The sequence below is a fragment of the Cyprinus carpio genome, chromosome B1, assembly GCF_018340385.1.
Source record: "Cyprinus carpio isolate SPL01 chromosome B1, ASM1834038v1, whole genome shotgun sequence".
NCBI classification, from domain to species: domain Eukaryota; kingdom Metazoa; phylum Chordata; class Actinopteri; order Cypriniformes; family Cyprinidae; genus Cyprinus; species Cyprinus carpio.
Window position 1 is genome coordinate 25,292,461 of NC_056597.1, and position 17,260 is coordinate 25,309,720.

The window sequence follows — 17,260 nt, forward strand, 5'->3', positions numbered from 1 at the left end:
GTTTCAGGATGGGGGTGACAAAAAGAAACTAATACTATCTGACACTACTGATAAGACTTTGTTCATGTTCATCAAAATCATTACAACAAGTCTGGGTCATTTTTTCAAATCACACGCAATAAACTGTCAAATTAGAAGGAATTTGTATTTGTGACTTCATTATGCACTACCAATCCATTGCATTAAATTATTGGTCCCCACAAATGAATATAAAATGTAAAACCTTTATTCGACACTTAAGTGGAAAATGTGCAAAGCCTGGCCATGATAAAGGCACCACAGCACGTGACGTATTTATAGCGGCATTGTAAGATCAGGCTCATCAGATTTCACTACTTACCACTAGATGGGCATTCTTCTTGTCTAAAAATTAGGGGGGGGGGTGACATGATAGTTTCCATGACCAACACATTTATAGGCTAGAGCCCACAGCTTGTAAATAAAATTCTCAAGATATTTTTAGCTCTTCCTACTTTGAAGATGCAGTCTCCAGCAGGCGCCAGTTCTACTTACATGCATGTCACTCGGTCCGTTTCCATCATCAACAAACACTCCAGTACATGTGTTTAATGATTGTAATCCCTCTAATGAGGATCATCTGGGAAAACATAAAAAGTAAGGAAATATCTGTATGACCATGAAATACGAAAATCTCAGACGCATACATAGAGCTAAAAATAGTCTGTCAAATTGAGCGCTCACATTATCCTAATGATAGCAAATCCCAGTATACTAGTGAATCCCATGATTATTAAAAACAAAGCGCGTTCAACAGTTCAATAATATTCACGGGTTTGTGAAAAATAAGCCAAAAAACAACATGCACGCATTTGCATTATTTTCACTCTTAACGCAATAATTCTACTATTATTCTAACTTAAACCGCTATCACTTTCGTGAATTAATACTGAGAAATATTAGCTTATAAGACAATGGAACAACCAAAGCAAGTCATGAGTCTTTTAAGATTGATTAACACCTTGAATATGCTTACGTTTGCTTCCCAAGCACATACCATCATCAGGGTAGGTAATTAGGTGTGGGGGATGAATCATTGTTATTCAAGACCATGTAAATGATTTAATAATTTCTAAAACAATTTAACCAGGTTACTCCATGCAACCATATTTATTTCGTAACTGTGCTCTCAAGGAGACCATTAAACACTGGAAAATCCTAGGTTTTAAATAGTTTCTAGATGGTCTAGGCTTGTTATAACGCTAATAAACCAGCTACGAACTGGACCACCTCCAGCTGGTTTTACTGCTGGTCTGGTTTTCGGAACATGGTGTCCAGTCAGTTAGTGGACCAGCTAGAAACCACATTCCTAAACACGGATATACGAGCCTTAAACCGTATTTTCTAACAGGGTATTGACTTTTAAGAGTTTTTCTTCAAAGGCAATTCACAAAGATAAGTTCAAACAAAAAAAAGAGATCGGCACTGATACTATAGAAAAAGCGATACATTATTTAACACGATCAAAGTTCAAGAATGGTGAATCAGTCCTGTTCACAATCCCCAGCCCCGCGCTTGTCTTCCCTGCAGACCACCCGACCTTCCTTCCTTCCGCGTTACCATGACAATATCCAGGAAGACGTCACAGTGAAAAAACCCACGATATAGGCCTATATAAGCTTTGAGTGTTCACACTGGCTTTGATGCGTGTCTGGTTGGTACGGAATCTTCTTTATGTTTATACGCGTCCCAACACGGTGTTACCAAGGAAAAAAAGAAGAGGAAACGGGATGGGGGACTTTTAATTTGTTGTTTTTAAAGAAAGCTTGATCTTTTTTTTTGGAAACCCAGGTGGTTGTTTTTAATCAAAAGAAGCAAAATGGGACGAGGAGTAAGTGTGAACGTGTTTGTCGTTTCATTCTTAAAGGCTGCTAGCAATTTGCAGTTATGTGTTTTCTGTGTTTTATACAGTTGTTTATCTGAAATAGAATGGGTTTAGTAACCTGTAGTTGGTTTCCATAAATCTGGCGCTTACCCGTACGTTATGACTGACTTCCGCTAGTTTTAATATGTCAAATTAGTCTGGTCTAAATGAAATGAATTGCCGTTGTACGGGTTCATCCTAAACCTCAAAAGTCTGTATTCTCGGATGGGGTTGGCATAGCAGTGTTTAAGTCTGTTGCTTTTAAAGTAGATTCTTAACTCTAATGTACAGACACGTGCTTGGCCTTCAGACACTGACAGAAGTTTTCTTAGAGAGACCTGTAAGGCAGAGCAATGCTTTCCTCATTATAGGTCGTCCGGCACGCGATTTGTTACACGGCCTGTTTGTCGAAGCAACATACAGTCAACGGTCTCGTGAGATTGTACATTTGCTACAAACTGCTAACATAATCATGTTATTGTAAACCAAATCGAGGGACTTTGGAGACCGCTGTTTGCCTTCCGGATGATGTTTGCAGCTTCTCTGTAGTATAAAAAATCTTCAAGCAGTTTTACAAGTTATCGACAGAACATTTCAAGTTGGCTCGACAACGTGTGTTCTGAGTGTGGGACACACGGAATACACTCTCGGTTATTGTGATTAAATTGTATCAGTTTTGAACCGCCGTAAAACTCGCGTAGATACTGTTGTTTTTCTCAACTCTATTTCTTGGATGGCAACCCCGTATCGCACGCGTGCCTTTGTAAACTTACGTGTTTGCTGGGTAATAAACCTAAAGATGCAGCGATTGAATGTGAAGAACTTTGTTTCACTGCATGAGGAATACATCCAGTTATACCAAGAGGCTAAAATATCACGTTTAAAACTGAACCGAGACGAGTAGCCTGTTTCAAAAAATTGTATCGCGAGTTTTATGTTGCGTAGCTACAACACTGTTAAAACTAGGCTTGGGTTAGTCAAACCCCGAATGAAGAACACTCGTTGAAATATAATAGTAAGTACTTCATGCAAAACCGACTTAGGATTTACACTTTAAACGACATACCGCGGTTAAACTTGTCCTCTAACTCTTTTTAAAGCGTTAAAACTGATCTAATTGTAAAAATGCGAGCTGGTGTCTGTGTAGTTGAACAGTGTTTAGAACCTCTAAGCAGCCACACAATACCACACGCGTGCAGTTAACTACCTTTACATGTAAAATCATTATAGTTTTCACGCGTTAGTGATGTTGTTCATGTTATGTTTTTTTTTGTCGCTGTACAGTAACGCATGTTTAAATTTTAGTTGGTGTTGTCTGACATGATAAAGTTGTCTCGGTTTGAAGACTAGCTATCATCGCGTCTGTTCGTCATCGTTATCTTTAAGTGGAGCAGGCTGAGTTAGTTGAGTAAGGCTCGACTTCAAAAAAAACGAGTCTTTACCTGCTGTGAAAACACGTCTTTGTGTCTCGCAGAATTATGCATTAATTGTAATAAATTTATATTCTGGAACGGTAAAATCTCATTAGCTGCGTGACATGCTTAGCTTTCTTTAGTTTCTCCGTTCACATTCAGTCATAATCTTTATGATTGCTTCCTGTAGGGTTCATTAACTCTTAATATGATTCCAGCGTGTAGTGGCATTGCGTAAGAGCTGAATACCACTCCCTAATGTGAGGCTCTGAGCACCAGTAAATGGGAATTAGCATTCGGTCCCAGGGTATCCCATGTGATGGGGAGCAAACAGCCATCCACATGTTTCATCTGGGTTTTGGTGCATTGAGTTTACGCCCCCAGCCCCATCAAATCCCACCACAACGGGGCAGATGTCTCTCCTTTGCAGACATAGACTTGCTGTTGTGTGCGAAGAGACTGATATGAAATAACAGCATTTCATGGTATGTTTTGCTTTGTGGAATATTTTGTGGCGGGGGTCATATTGAAATAAGAATTAAATGAGATATTTGCTGGTTTAATACTGTATTTCTACATTGGAGTTACCATAATGGCATATATAGAGTAACTACCTCCAATGCCACGTTTACAATATTCCATGTACATGGCAATTATACATGATACAGTTTTACCATGGTATTATTACTCAGCGAAGTAATTGGAAAGGGAAGTAGAAATCTGAAAATGTTCTCCTTTTTAGAGTAATTTCTGCAAAAAAAAACATAAACCCTTTTTTAAGGGGCAAAGTCATTGTTTCATACAAAATTGTTAGTATATTGTGTGTTTTAAGACCAGCCATCAGGTGTTTGACCACAGCTGTGGTCTCACTCCCCCCGAGGGTGTATATAAGCTAAGACTGCCACTCCATCGCAGAAGAGTTTAACATTCTTTCCATTCATCAGTCACTATGCGTTAGTGAAACCTTTTGTCATTGACAGTCTCATCTGACAGAGACTGACCACCCCTCCTCAACGACCCCGACGGCTGTCTCGGGGCCCCTTACCTTTTTTGTGGTGCATTGAACATATGAGATGGTAACATGCATTTACCTCCAGCCCATTGTTGCTGTTCCACCAGCAAGTGAGAAAGAAATAGTTTTCCACAAATGCTGGATGTTTATTTTGACATAATAGAAATGCAACTGGGGTCCAAAAGTCTCAGACCACATTGAATCTCTATCACTTTGAGGATTTTGAACATATTAATATCTCTAGGTGACTAGTTAAATGTAAGTAAATTATTAGTGTCATTGATCATGTGATGATGAAAAGGTGGTCAGATTGTCGTCTTCCATGGAACTCAAGATGCTCTTGGAACTTCTCATAATGCTGGAGAGCATGATTGTCAGGTTTTGTTCATGAATGTATAAGACATTCTAAAGAACAAACTTTTTTTTAAAATTTTTTTTTATTTTTTTTTTTAAATCACCTTTTCACACCCAATTTTTATTGCTGAAGTAATTTCACATTTCGACCCCACTGTTGTTTTTGTTCATTTTCTGTCCTTGCTCTTAAACCACAGTGAGCTTATTTAAAAAGCTGTAGCTTTAGCAATTGCCCTGTGACTGGTGTGGAGGAGTTTGTACACTGTTTTCATTTCACCCTCCCCTGTGCCACTTCTGAAACAAAGAGAGTTGGCCCTGACACGTGACTTAACCCATTCATGGGTCTGGAGGTGTGGCTCTGTTTCCAATGGCAACAGGGCAAAGTCCCAGTATGGAGAACACTGATGTGCTTGAGTGAACCGACTTTGGCTCACGTGCCAGATAAGAAAAAAAAATAAAAAGACGTGGAAGAATAGAATTTTTATTCATTTGATGAAGTCCGGATAAATATTCTTTCACAAATATGATATATTTATGAGGGTTCTGCCATGGTTGATTTATCTTTTACCCTCTGGCTCAACCTTGTGACATTTTCCACACACATGTGCAAGTTGTGAAAATGCTCATATGCATATTCGAAATGATGGACTAAGCGTTTAAGTAAAACCAGCATACGTATACGTGGAAGAGCTCTGAAGTAAGCTGTCATATTCAGTTTGGGAACTACAGGTGTCGAGTTCTTTGTTTCTGGCCACTTTCATCATCTGTTGCTTTCATGTACAGATAACAACCACACCAGTGTGCTTGTAGATTTGTATCAGGACATGGATTGACCTGCAAAAAAATATAAATTTGATGCAGAGATAAATATCTTGTGTCTTTGTAAGATGATCTGAAATCATGAAAGCTGATGGAAAAATCTTATTTTTTTTTAAATGGTTGTTTTCAGTAGCAACAAACGTTTAGACCAAAATATATAATGTGTCATTTATGTTAATTGACTGTTGATGATGTCAACAATAACCAAGTTGTTAGATGTTTTCTGGAACTATGCAGGCTTCAAGTGTTTTTTTTTATTTTTATTGACACGTCATTTTCAAACAAAGAGTCTGTTTGTTTGCTTCACTGACTTAAAATGACGATCAGATTTTAAATGCCAAACTAGCAATCAATGCTCTATACTTAAGTGATTCACGTAACAGCTCCCGTTCGTGTTGTGAGGCAATGAGTCACCTATTGTATTCGCAGAATTCAGTTGTAATAAGAACTGTTGCTTAACAGTAGTAGAGGTTATTTGGTTAATTGCTTTTCAAGTTAAATGTTAATTACTACACGTTATCCATTGGGATCACGCAATCTGCACTCTGTTATCTCTTGCTAATATTTGACACTTTTATGCACTTCTTTTACACCTCATAAGTTGGGTAATAGTACTTTTTGTGTATTTATAATACAAGTCTTTTAAAACCTACACCCATCAATAAATGTAGGCAGTTTGCATTCCTTAAAAAAATGCTATTGTTATAACATGGCTCAAGAGATTTAATGGTTGTTCTATGCTTGTTCCACCACAGGAAGGACGAGAACAATATGAGCTGGCAGCCACCTCAGAGCAGGGGGGGAAGAAGTCAAAGCCCAGGGCAAGAAAGAGAAGGATAAAGACATGGAATGAACTCAAAAAAGAGGTGGACTTGGTAAGTCAGTTTTAGTTCTGGAAAGCACCTATTGGCAAAACTTTGATTGTAGTGATCTTTGAGATGTACATTGTTCTGTTTTTGTGCTATTTTAGGACGATGATCACAAACTGTCCCTGGTGTGTGAATCTAACCAGGAAATACAGCATTCGTGATTTTAACTATGGTTAGTTTGCTTCTGTACCGAATTTGAAATGACAGACCATTGATAGTAGTATAATGGCATAAAGCTCTCGCTTTGGATCTTCATTATCTAACCCATCACTTTCTCCAGGGATTGTCAGGGGCACTCGTGCTAAGGAGATCTTGGAAGTCCGTGATGGACCCAACGCTTTGACTCCACCTCCAACCACCCCAGAATGGGTCAAGTTCTGCAAGCAGCTCTTTGGAGGATTCTCAACTCTCCTGTGGATTGGAGCCATCCTTTGTTTTCTTGCCTACGGCATCCAGGCGGTCTCTGAGGAGGAGCCTGCCAATGATAACGTAAGGGAAAAAAACCCTGTTTGAGTTTCTTAAGATCACATTGTTGTTTTAGCAGTATCCCTAACCTCTCCTTCATTGTCCTGCGCAGTTGTATTTGGGTATTGTACTCTCTGCTGTTGTGATGATCACTGGATGTTTCTCGTACTATCAAGAGGCCAAGAGCTCCAAGATCATGGACTCTTTTAAGAACCTTGTCCCTCAGGTACTCTTGATAATTCTAAAATATGTATATATATATTAAGATATTTCTCTTTTCCTCAGTGATGTTAAGTGCACTTCCACTTTGTCACATAGCAAGCCTTGGTTATCCGTGATGGAGGGAAGAATAATATCAATGCTGAAGAAGTTGTGGTTGGAGATCTTGTGGAAGTCAAAGGTGGCGATAGAATTCCTGCTGATCTGCGTATCATTTCTGCTCATGGATGCAAGGTGAAATACCATTGCCATAAATCATGGTGGAATGTCTTCTCCAATGGCATGTTTCAAGTCTACAAGGATTTACTAATGATCTTGTCCTTTTCCAGGTGGACAACTCCTCCCTCACTGGAGAATCTGAGCCCCAGACTCGTACTCCTGACTTCTCCAACGATAACCCACTGGAGACCAGAAACATTGCGTTTTTCTCTACCAACTGTGTTGACGGTATGGAAAACTAGAAGTCTTTAAGAAGTCAAATGTTCGAACAATTTAAAAGTAGACATTTCATTGAATTTTATTTTGCTTACAGGCACTGCCAGGGGGTGTCGTCATCAACACTGGTGACCGCACTGTCATGGGTCGTATTGCCACTCTTGCTTCTGGCCTTGAAGTTGGTCGCACTCCCATCTCAATTGAGATTGAGCAACTTTATCCACATCATCACTGTGTAGCCGTTCTTCCTGGCCTGTGTCTCTTTCTCTTTCATCCTCTCCCTGATCCTTGGCTACTCTTGGTTGGAAGCTGTCATCTTCCTCATTGGTATCATTGTGGCTAATGTGCCAGAAGGTCTCCTGGCTACCGTAACAGTAAGTGTCAAAATAATTGCTACAATTTGGAATAACTGTAAATCTCAAAGAGAAATAAACCTCATTCTTGTATTTTCAAGGTGTGTTTGACTCTGACTGCCAAACGCATGGCAAAGAAGAACTGCCTGGTGAAGATCTCTCGAAGCCGTGGAGACTCTTGGCTCGACTTCCACCATCTGCTCTGACAATACTGGTACTTTGACCCAGAAACCGAATGACCGTAGGCTCACATGTGGTTTGACAACAGATATATTCAATGAAGCAGACACCACAGAGAACCAGAGTGGAACCTCCTTTGACAGGAGCTCTGCTACTTTTGGGCCGCCCTCGCACGTGTCGCCGGTCTCTGCAACCGTGCCGTCTTCCTTGCAGAACAAGAAAACTTCCCAATTCTTAAGGTCTGTATTGATGCATTGTGAAAGTCTGTCAAAAGATTTACCAAGTCTGACAAAGTAGTTTTTTGCATGTGTGCTGATGCCATCTGAGAGTTGTTTACTACATGCTCGCAATGTTGGTTTGCTTGTGCTTTTGTTCGGCTGTTTGCCTCTAGGATTCTTTGAGTCCCATGAGCTAACTAGAGACTCTGTTTTTTTGTAATGGGACTAATTTGTTGGACTGTTACCTCTCAAATTACCTTGCATTTCCTGGAACATCTAAGCAGTCTGTTTTTAAAATGGAACCGTGTTGGTATTTTTTATGTTTTTATTTTTTTCTCAGACCATCCCTTGTTTTCATGCTTTCCTGTTTCCTTCACAGAGAGACGTGGCTGGTGACGCCTCTGAATCTGCCCTGCTGAAGTGTATTGAGCTCTGCTGTGGATCGGTGAAAGAGATGAGAGAAAAATACACCAAGATTTCCGAGATCCCCTTCAACTCCACCAACAAATACCAGGTAAAACCATCCCCTGCTTTGGCCAACACTTTGGATGAATTTCAGATGTCTAACATCTTCTGTTTTATGGACCATTTTAGCTCTCCATCCCTAAGAACCCCAATAGCAATGCAACTGAATCCACTCACCTTCTAGTAATGAAAGGTGCTCCTGAAAGGATCCTGGACAGGTGCAGCTCTATTTTGATTCAAGGAAAAGAGCAGCCGCTTGATGATGAGTTGAAGGATGCCTTCCAGAATGCCTACTTGGAACTTGGGGGCCTTGGAGAAAGAGTACTGGGGTAATTTTGTGGTTTTAAATTGAATTTTGAAACCATGCGTTTCCAATCTGCACTTTCCATCAACTTGTTTTTTTCCACAGGATTCTGCCACTTCAACCTTCCTGACGAACAGTTCCCTGAGGGCTTCCATTTTGATACAGAGTAGGTGAACTTTCCCACTGAGAACTTGTGCTTTCATTGGCCTTATGTCCATGATCGATCCTCCTCGTGCCGCTGTACCAGATGCCGTGGGCAAATGTAGGAGTGCTGGAATCAAGGTATACCATAGTCATTCCTAATAACTGCTTGTGGTTTTGAAGAAACAACCAGAGGCATCCTAATTGCTTATTCAAAATCTCCCTTTCAAGGTTATCATGGTTACTGGTGATCATCCAATCACAGCCAAGGCCATTGCCAAGGGAGTGGGTATCATCTCTGAGGGCAACGAGACCGTTGAAGACATTGCTGCCCGCTTAAACATTCCTATTAATGAGGTTAATCCAAGGTAACAGATTCCTCCTCGAGTTGGATGTTTCTGGCCTGGATATTTGTTGCATCTGTTTTTTTCATTTTCTTTTAATGTTTTTTTTTAAGGGATGCCAAGGCCTGTGTGATCCATGGTGGTGACCTGAAGGATCTGTCCCCAGAGCAATTAGATGATGTCTGAAACACCACACAGAAATTGTTTTGCCAGAACGTCTCCTCAGCAGAAGCTGATTATCGTCGAAGGCTGCCAAAGACAGGTTAGTCATCTTTACGATCTCCGACCAATCAAACTTTACCAGGTCAATTTGATAAGATAAGAGTTAAGTACTTTACTTGGCTGGCGCAGTGAGAGAAGTTAATATAAAGCTAAGAGGGAGGAAGATTTTGGATCAGTGGGGGCTTTGAGTGCAGACCGCAGCTACTCAGCATGACATAACAGCAGTAGAAACCAAGTGACTGACAAAACAGCTTGTTGCGTTCGTAGCTGGTTAGGACAAGAACTTAGATGTGTCACAACACGATGTTACATTCATTTGTGTTTGTCCACAGGGTGCCATTGTAGCTGTAACCGGTGATGGTGTCAATGATTCTCCTGCTCTGAAGAAGGCTGATATTGGTGTGGCTATGGGTATCGCTGGATCTGATGTATCCAAACAGGCCGCTGACATGATCCTTCTGGACGACAACTTTGCCTCAATTGTCACAGGAGTAGAAGAAGGTATGTTTTTGAGAACTTCCTTGACTGAAAATTTCTGAAGGTTACTTTGAGACTTGGTCCTCAGACATGTCTTTAACTTTAGTGCCGTCTGATCTTTGACAACTTGAAGAAGTCCATTGCCTACACACTGACCAGCAACATCCCTGAGATCACCCCTTCCTCTTGTTTATCATTGCCAACATCCCTCTTCCTTTGGGTACAGTCACCATTCTTTGCATTGACCTGGGTACTGACATGGTAAGCAACGCACTTGACCAGTATTTTATTTATTTATTTATTTTTTTTCTTCAGTGCATCATGTTTCTTGAATAAACGTTATTGTCCTCTTGTCTTCAAGGTTCCTGCAATCTCATTGGCCTATGAAGCTGCTGAGAGTGACATCATGAAGCGTCAACCCAGAACCCTAAGACGGACCAACTTGTGAACGAGAGGCTGATTAGCATAGCCTATGGTCAGATAGGTAAGAGTTGCTTAACAGCGTAAACGTTTATAATTCTGCATGGCTATTTTCTCTACTGCTAGCTGCACAGAGTTTGGTGATTTTGAATCTCCTGCTTTTTTCTTTCTCGGCAGGTATGATTCAAGCTCTGGCTGGCTTCTTCACATATTTTGTCATCTTGGCTGAAAATGGCTTCCTGCCGTCGTCATTGCTGGGAAATTCGAGTGTTCTGGGATGAACAGATACGTCAATGACCTAGAAGACAGTTATGGACAACAATGGGTGACTGTTTTCAAAAAAATACAGTGGGCATATAATTGTTACAATTTTTCCACTACCTTATCTGAAAGTTGTGTTCTTTACCATCTCAGACGTACGAGCAAAGGAAGATTGTGGAGTTCACATGCCACACGGCCTTCTTCACCAGTATTGTAATTGTACAGGGGCCGATTTGATCATTTGCAAGACCAGAAGAAACTCTGTCTTCCAGCAAGGAAATGAAGTAAGTAAACAGCCAATAAATCCTAAATCTAAATGGCTCAAAACAGAATATGAAGTCTTACATGTTTGCTGTTCTTTACAGGAATAAGATTCTCATCTTTGGACTGTTTTGAAGAAACTGCACTTGCAGCTTTCCTGTCCTACTGCCCTGGCATGGATGTTGCCCTCAGAATGTACCCACTGAAGTAGGCTTTACTCTTTATGGAATGAAAATCTGAATGTGACTGAGCTTATTGTTTAATGAATTTTTAGGGGAAATGTATTTTGTTAGGAGAGTTCATTGGGAAAATTGATTGCTAATGTAATGCATGTAACAGCTGTCTAGAACTGGTGATTTAATTTTGGTACACCAGTACAATTTGTTTTCCAGACCAAACTGGTGGTTCTGGCGCCTTCCCCTACTCACTCCTCATCTTTATTTATGATGAAATCGAAAACTTATCATTCGACGCAGCCCAGGAGGTAAGATAATATTTTATTGCACCATGCCTCATAACAGTGGCAATCATTTTTATTTGCATGAATTTGGTAAATATTGTTCCAAACCTAGTGAGCTGTATTGACTACATGGGTAACAACATGATAGGATATAAATAATGACTAAAATAGTCAATTATATTTAGAATTAACCATTATAGTCCAAAAAGCATCTGTTGCTGTTTGCTCTTAGTGCACCTTATTATTTTATTCTCAGCACACCAAATCCTTTAGTATATCTGCCATCTTGGATTTTGAAATTTTTTTTTGGTCCACATTGCAATGCATTCTGGGATTCCTTGTCAATGAAGAATGTGTGATCGAAGCCAGTGTTGAATTTAAATGCTGCCTAGATAAACAGCTCACTAGTGTTTTTTTTTTTTTTTTTTTTTTTTTTGTCCACATTGCAAATGTGCAATGCATTCTGGGATTGCTTCTCAATGAAGAATGTGTTTCATTGTAGATTTTTAAAGTTGATGGCCTTTAAGAACAGAGCATACAGATCATGTACAATGCATGCAAACCTCCTACTGAGCTAATCTGAATTTTATATTTTTGTCATAGGTTGGGTGGAGAGGGAGACCTACTATTAAAGCATCCAGTCTGCATCACAAGTTTATTTGCATGGTGTCTCGCTGCTCAGAATTTTAACCTAATTTGGATGTTTTTATATAGGGAATGCCTGATACAAACACTGAGATCGTGAACCAGACAGTGCGTGCCTTGTTTCTGAAGCCGGACCAATTTATACATGTTTTTAAAAGTGTAATATAAAAATAAACTTGCAGTCAGGTCCCACATTTGTGTCATTCCTTGCTTTTCATTTATTCATAAGTTTGTTTGTTTTAATGTGGAAAGTGCTCGTTGCTTGAGTGCATGCCCCAGAATTCCCCTGTTTGTCTGGTGCTTTACCTTTTGTAAACCTTATAGCAATGTACCATGGTAACCATAGTATGTACCAAATTGTCATTTCTGTAAAAGCAAAAATAAATAAAAATAAAGCAATGTAATACATTTCATAATAAACAATAATAACATTACCCTTAGTTAACTGATGTCTGGTGAAATTTATGGTGTGGTTACCATGGTAAATTATTATTATTATTTTTTTTTTTTTTTTTTTTTTTTACTTTAAGGGAAACCAGCGTAAATCTGTGCATGAGTGTTAAAAATGGTGGGAAAAAAATCTTGCCAACCTCCTGTCCGTTTCAACAGCCTCAGCTACTGAAAAATAACAAAAAGGCATCATTTTACAGTGCAATATCCTTCTCAATGAGTGTGGGTGCGTTTTAAGTGGGTTTGGAAAGTGTAATCCAGGTCTCATGCCTGAGGAGACCGCAGATCCACTTCTTTCCACCCACGCTAGTGAGATCTGGCACAAAAACACGTCCAACATGATTTTAGTCAAAGTATTGTGAGTCAGAATCATCAGGGAGGGCAGGGAAAGGGATCATGTCTTTAGAGATCCCCCAATTCAGTATTTTTACTTTTTTTAATAATGATTGAAAGCAACGACTTAAATCCAAAAGTCAGATAACCGATATGTAGAAGTGGTGTTTGCATGTGATGCAACATCTAAATGGATCTAATAATGCACTACAATAAAACCAAACATGCATTGTAAATATCATAATTAGATCTTGTCATAATCACCTTTTAGCAATCTAAATAGTCATTCATAAATTTAATGCAGGATTAATAGTCAAGACATATCCTGTATAGTTGAGTCATTTATGTTAGTGTAATACATGACTGCACTGTTTTTTGATGAATGCATAGTGTGGTAAAGATGTCATCAAAGACTTCTTTAGAGATGCACGGAATATGTTGTTTATTGACCTTCCCATAACTATTTATGTAGAAAAGTAAATATTAGTCAAACCGATTATCGGTTTATGTTGTCTTGAATTTTTTGGAGCACAAGTAGTCTTAAACACTTCTACCTTAAATAGTTTGGAGCAAGTATCCTGAGTCTTCCAAATCTAGCATCACTTTCCCTTTCCCCCCTCTCTGCTTTTGACTCGTGAGCTTTACCTTTGGATGATGGCCCCGGTTTAACAGCCTGATCTCCCTGAGGTGTGTTTCTGTTTCCCAGGGAAGTTTGGCTGGGGGCCTTGCTGGGTGAATGTGGTCGGGTGGGGTTGAGACTGAAGAGGGATTGTGTTGTTCAAGCCTGGATGAGCCTGAATCTATTTCAGTCTTTTTCTGTTGAGTGATCATGCACTGCTAGTAACAGCTATTTTCTATCTTTCAATCGAGGCTGTTGAAACTGCATTTCTCTTTCGTCTGTTTTATTTAGGTTCATAGGATGCCGGTTCGTTCAGTTCAATTCTGGGTTTTTTATTTATTTATTTATTTTTTGTGAAATTATGCAAGCTGTGTCATTAAACTCGGTGGTATGTGTGTTCTCTGTGGTTTGAAGGATCCGCTCCACACGTTGAGAACAAATCAGGCTGTGCTTTTTCCTGAGACGCAAGGTTGTAACAAGCTGTTTGACCTTTTTCATTCAACTTTTCCAATGATTATGTAACGTACAAAGTCTGAGTTGAGGCACAAGGACAGTTTTTATACTATTAACTGTGCCTTTCTCTCTGATTCAAGTCAAAGTTGTTCATCAACTTCCAAAATGCTGAAGCACATGAAAATATCTGGGTCTTTTAGCCCTAAATCAAAAGAAATTATATTTTGCGTGAAGAAAGTCCTAATTTTAGGATAGATCATATTCATTGTGCAGAATTGAATTGAAACCTCTTTCCTCATTCTCATGACTATACTGGCAAATAAATAAATACAACTAAAATTTGAATCCGTTTTGATTAATAAGATGCATTGTGCATTATTTACATGACATACACCTTCCTCCTTTCTAAGTAGCTTCTGTAATCGCATCAATATATTTTGAGAAATAAATAAAATAGAAAAGTACAACTGTAGGTATTTGCATCGACATAATGGATGAATTTACTCACGTATTTTAATAAAACAAAGTCAATTTTAGTCAGTATAAACCGTCTCAAAGGACCAGAATTTTTTGCACACAATGTATTGTTGTTAACGTATTTACCTTCCAATTCCAAGTTGTGCTTTCTATTAATTAGTCATTCCCATTTTGCCATTTAATCAGTGGCAGAATTAAGGGCCGTACACACCGGGACGAATATCGGTGCGCGTTATTCGCCAGCGTTTTTCAACGCGTTTTTTGTGTTCACACCCAAGCGATTTTCGCTGACGATGAGCCGAGTGAACATGCAAATTCTTTCCCTGACATTAGATGGCGCTTAATGTAAAACAGAAATACTAGAAATACTAGTTCTCTTTTATCAAGATTTTTGTAATCGCTGTCGCGTTTGTCCATATAGTTCTCTTTGTGTTTCCGACACCAACGAGACCAGCAACTCTACATGCATCTTGCCTTGCATCTTCTTCGTCTTATTTCTTCCCGGCAGTGTGTAGACGCTACTTGGCCTATATCTTCTTCGCTGTTACGTATGTGTGCTCAGCAGGACAGTTTTGTGTTTGAGCGCCCCCAAGTTGTGTTTTACTGTAACTTCAGAAGCTCCAGACACGTGTGCAAAAGCGCCATTCTCATTGGTCGTATAGTTTTTGACGCGGTGCGTCAAACCAAAAAAAACGAACCCGAGGCGTTTTTTAAAAAATGACGCTTTTTACGCGTGGCGTTTTTCGCGTCGGTGTGCACACGCACATTGGCGCCCTTTGTTTAGTCACGAGGCGTTAAACGTCGGCGAATATCGCGCGCGAAATTCGTCCCGGTGTGAACAGGCCTTAATAGTGAAGTATTCTCTAGGATTTTCGAGTGAGAGGGTCAGGGCGAGGTTAGTTGAGATTTGCAACAAATGACATGGCACAAAAAGTGAGTAAATGCCATTTTCCCGTAGTGGGAGAAATTTTTGTTTCGTTGTGTACAAACCACATTTTAATTCATATTGTGTTGCTGCATGATTTTTGCATGACTTTCACATGGCTATGCATCTAAAAATTAGGTTGTTCTCCAATATGTGTTTGGTCTGTTAGGGAGTGAAAACCATTTAGTAGAGACTGCAAATAAACTCTCTTCAAAACAACAGAGACACCAGCTTTAGTGTTTGATGCACCCACAACCATAGACAGACATGCATGTGCAAATCGATTCTGAACCATTCTGGATGCAAAAATCTAATGAAATTCATTAAAAATGGAGCTTGTTGATCATTTTAGCTTATTAAAACATATTGCATATGCAGAACCTAAATGTGATTGTATGGGAATGAAGACTGTTATGATGAAACCAATAAAGCAGACTTTTTACCATGTGTCTTGGAAGCATTGCATCACCCATTTCATTGCGATGTTGTGAGTGTGTGTGTATAGGCAATCACCAAGAGCCCTGGAGTCTTGTGCATAGTCAATTTGCTAATGCACATTCCCCACTAACTTCTGTTAAGAGCCCTAATGGAGCTTGTCAGAGTCTGGGATTGGGTTTGGTTTATGGCACATTCAAAACGACTAAATCATGCACATCCCCTTAATGAGTCAGTAAACAACAGCTAATTTGAATAGATACTGTATGAGAGCACAAAACCAGATACAGGCTATGAATATCTGACTTCATAAGAGTGGCAAAATAACATGGAAACAAGTCTCAAGTCTCTGTGCTATTCTGGCTTCTTTCAACAGGGATCTTGGATTTTTCCACCAACATGTGCATCTGGAAAATAATAACAACAACAGCAGCGGCTCTAAAAAGCAGCAATTTAATTCCAACACCATAGATCCCAATGATGATTACAGGGCCGTGTTGTTTTCAAGCGAACTTTCTATTGATCAGACTCGCTCCTCAACGTGAATCCTCTAGGAAATTAGTCTCTGTCGCAACAGGGCTTAAAGAAGATCTATGAAAGTGTTTCTCTTTCATAAAGTGATATTTCATCCAAAGTATTCAGCTGCAGTACTTCATCACACTTCTCAAGACCAACTGTGCCATTCTGAGCCTGGACTAAGCAAAGCCTCAATTGAAACGATCAGTCATCTGTCCCAAAAGAGCCACGTGTGTGAGGAAAGAGGCGTTTAATCGATATCCTTCAAACTTCCACAAACCATCTCTTGTGCTTGGCGACAGGAGATGTCAATGATGTGATTCATACAGCGAAAAAGGCTAAGGCAAGTCCAAAATATTCAGGTACAACTACTATCAGGCTACAAAGCAGAGATGAGCTCTTCCTGTCATTGAGGAGGAAAGAGGCTTGATTTAATTAGAGCGGTCTTGCTCCAGTGCTAATTACCAAGCCCAGACATCCCATTTGAATTTCCAATGAGCACTTTCTTTCATGTGAAGGAGTGAATTTAATTCCAAACAAACACACACAGGCACTTAAGAATGATGTTTATTCTGCCAACATCAGCGTTGTTTTAATAATGCACAAAATAAGACTGCTATATTACAAAGCTTTAAACATGATATACAGTATATACAGCTCTACATTAATGCATTTCACTGAGGTCTGATCATTTTCAGCTGTCTCATTGCCTTCATAGTATTTGTTGATAATATACAATATATTTTATAGATAATATATATAATATCATTTATGATGTATGTCTGTAATTTGTGAATATTAACTTCATTATATTATGCAATTTTTTACATGCAT

The 17,260-nt window shown here is 39.4% G+C and overlaps 1 pseudogene; it reads left to right on the top strand.

Annotated features, from left to right (window-relative positions):
• The first annotated feature begins 1,786 nt into the window (after window positions 1–1,786).
• Window positions 1,787–12,599, top strand: LOC122135908 (annotated as a pseudogene).
• Window positions 12,600–17,260: the final 4,661 nt, after the last annotated feature.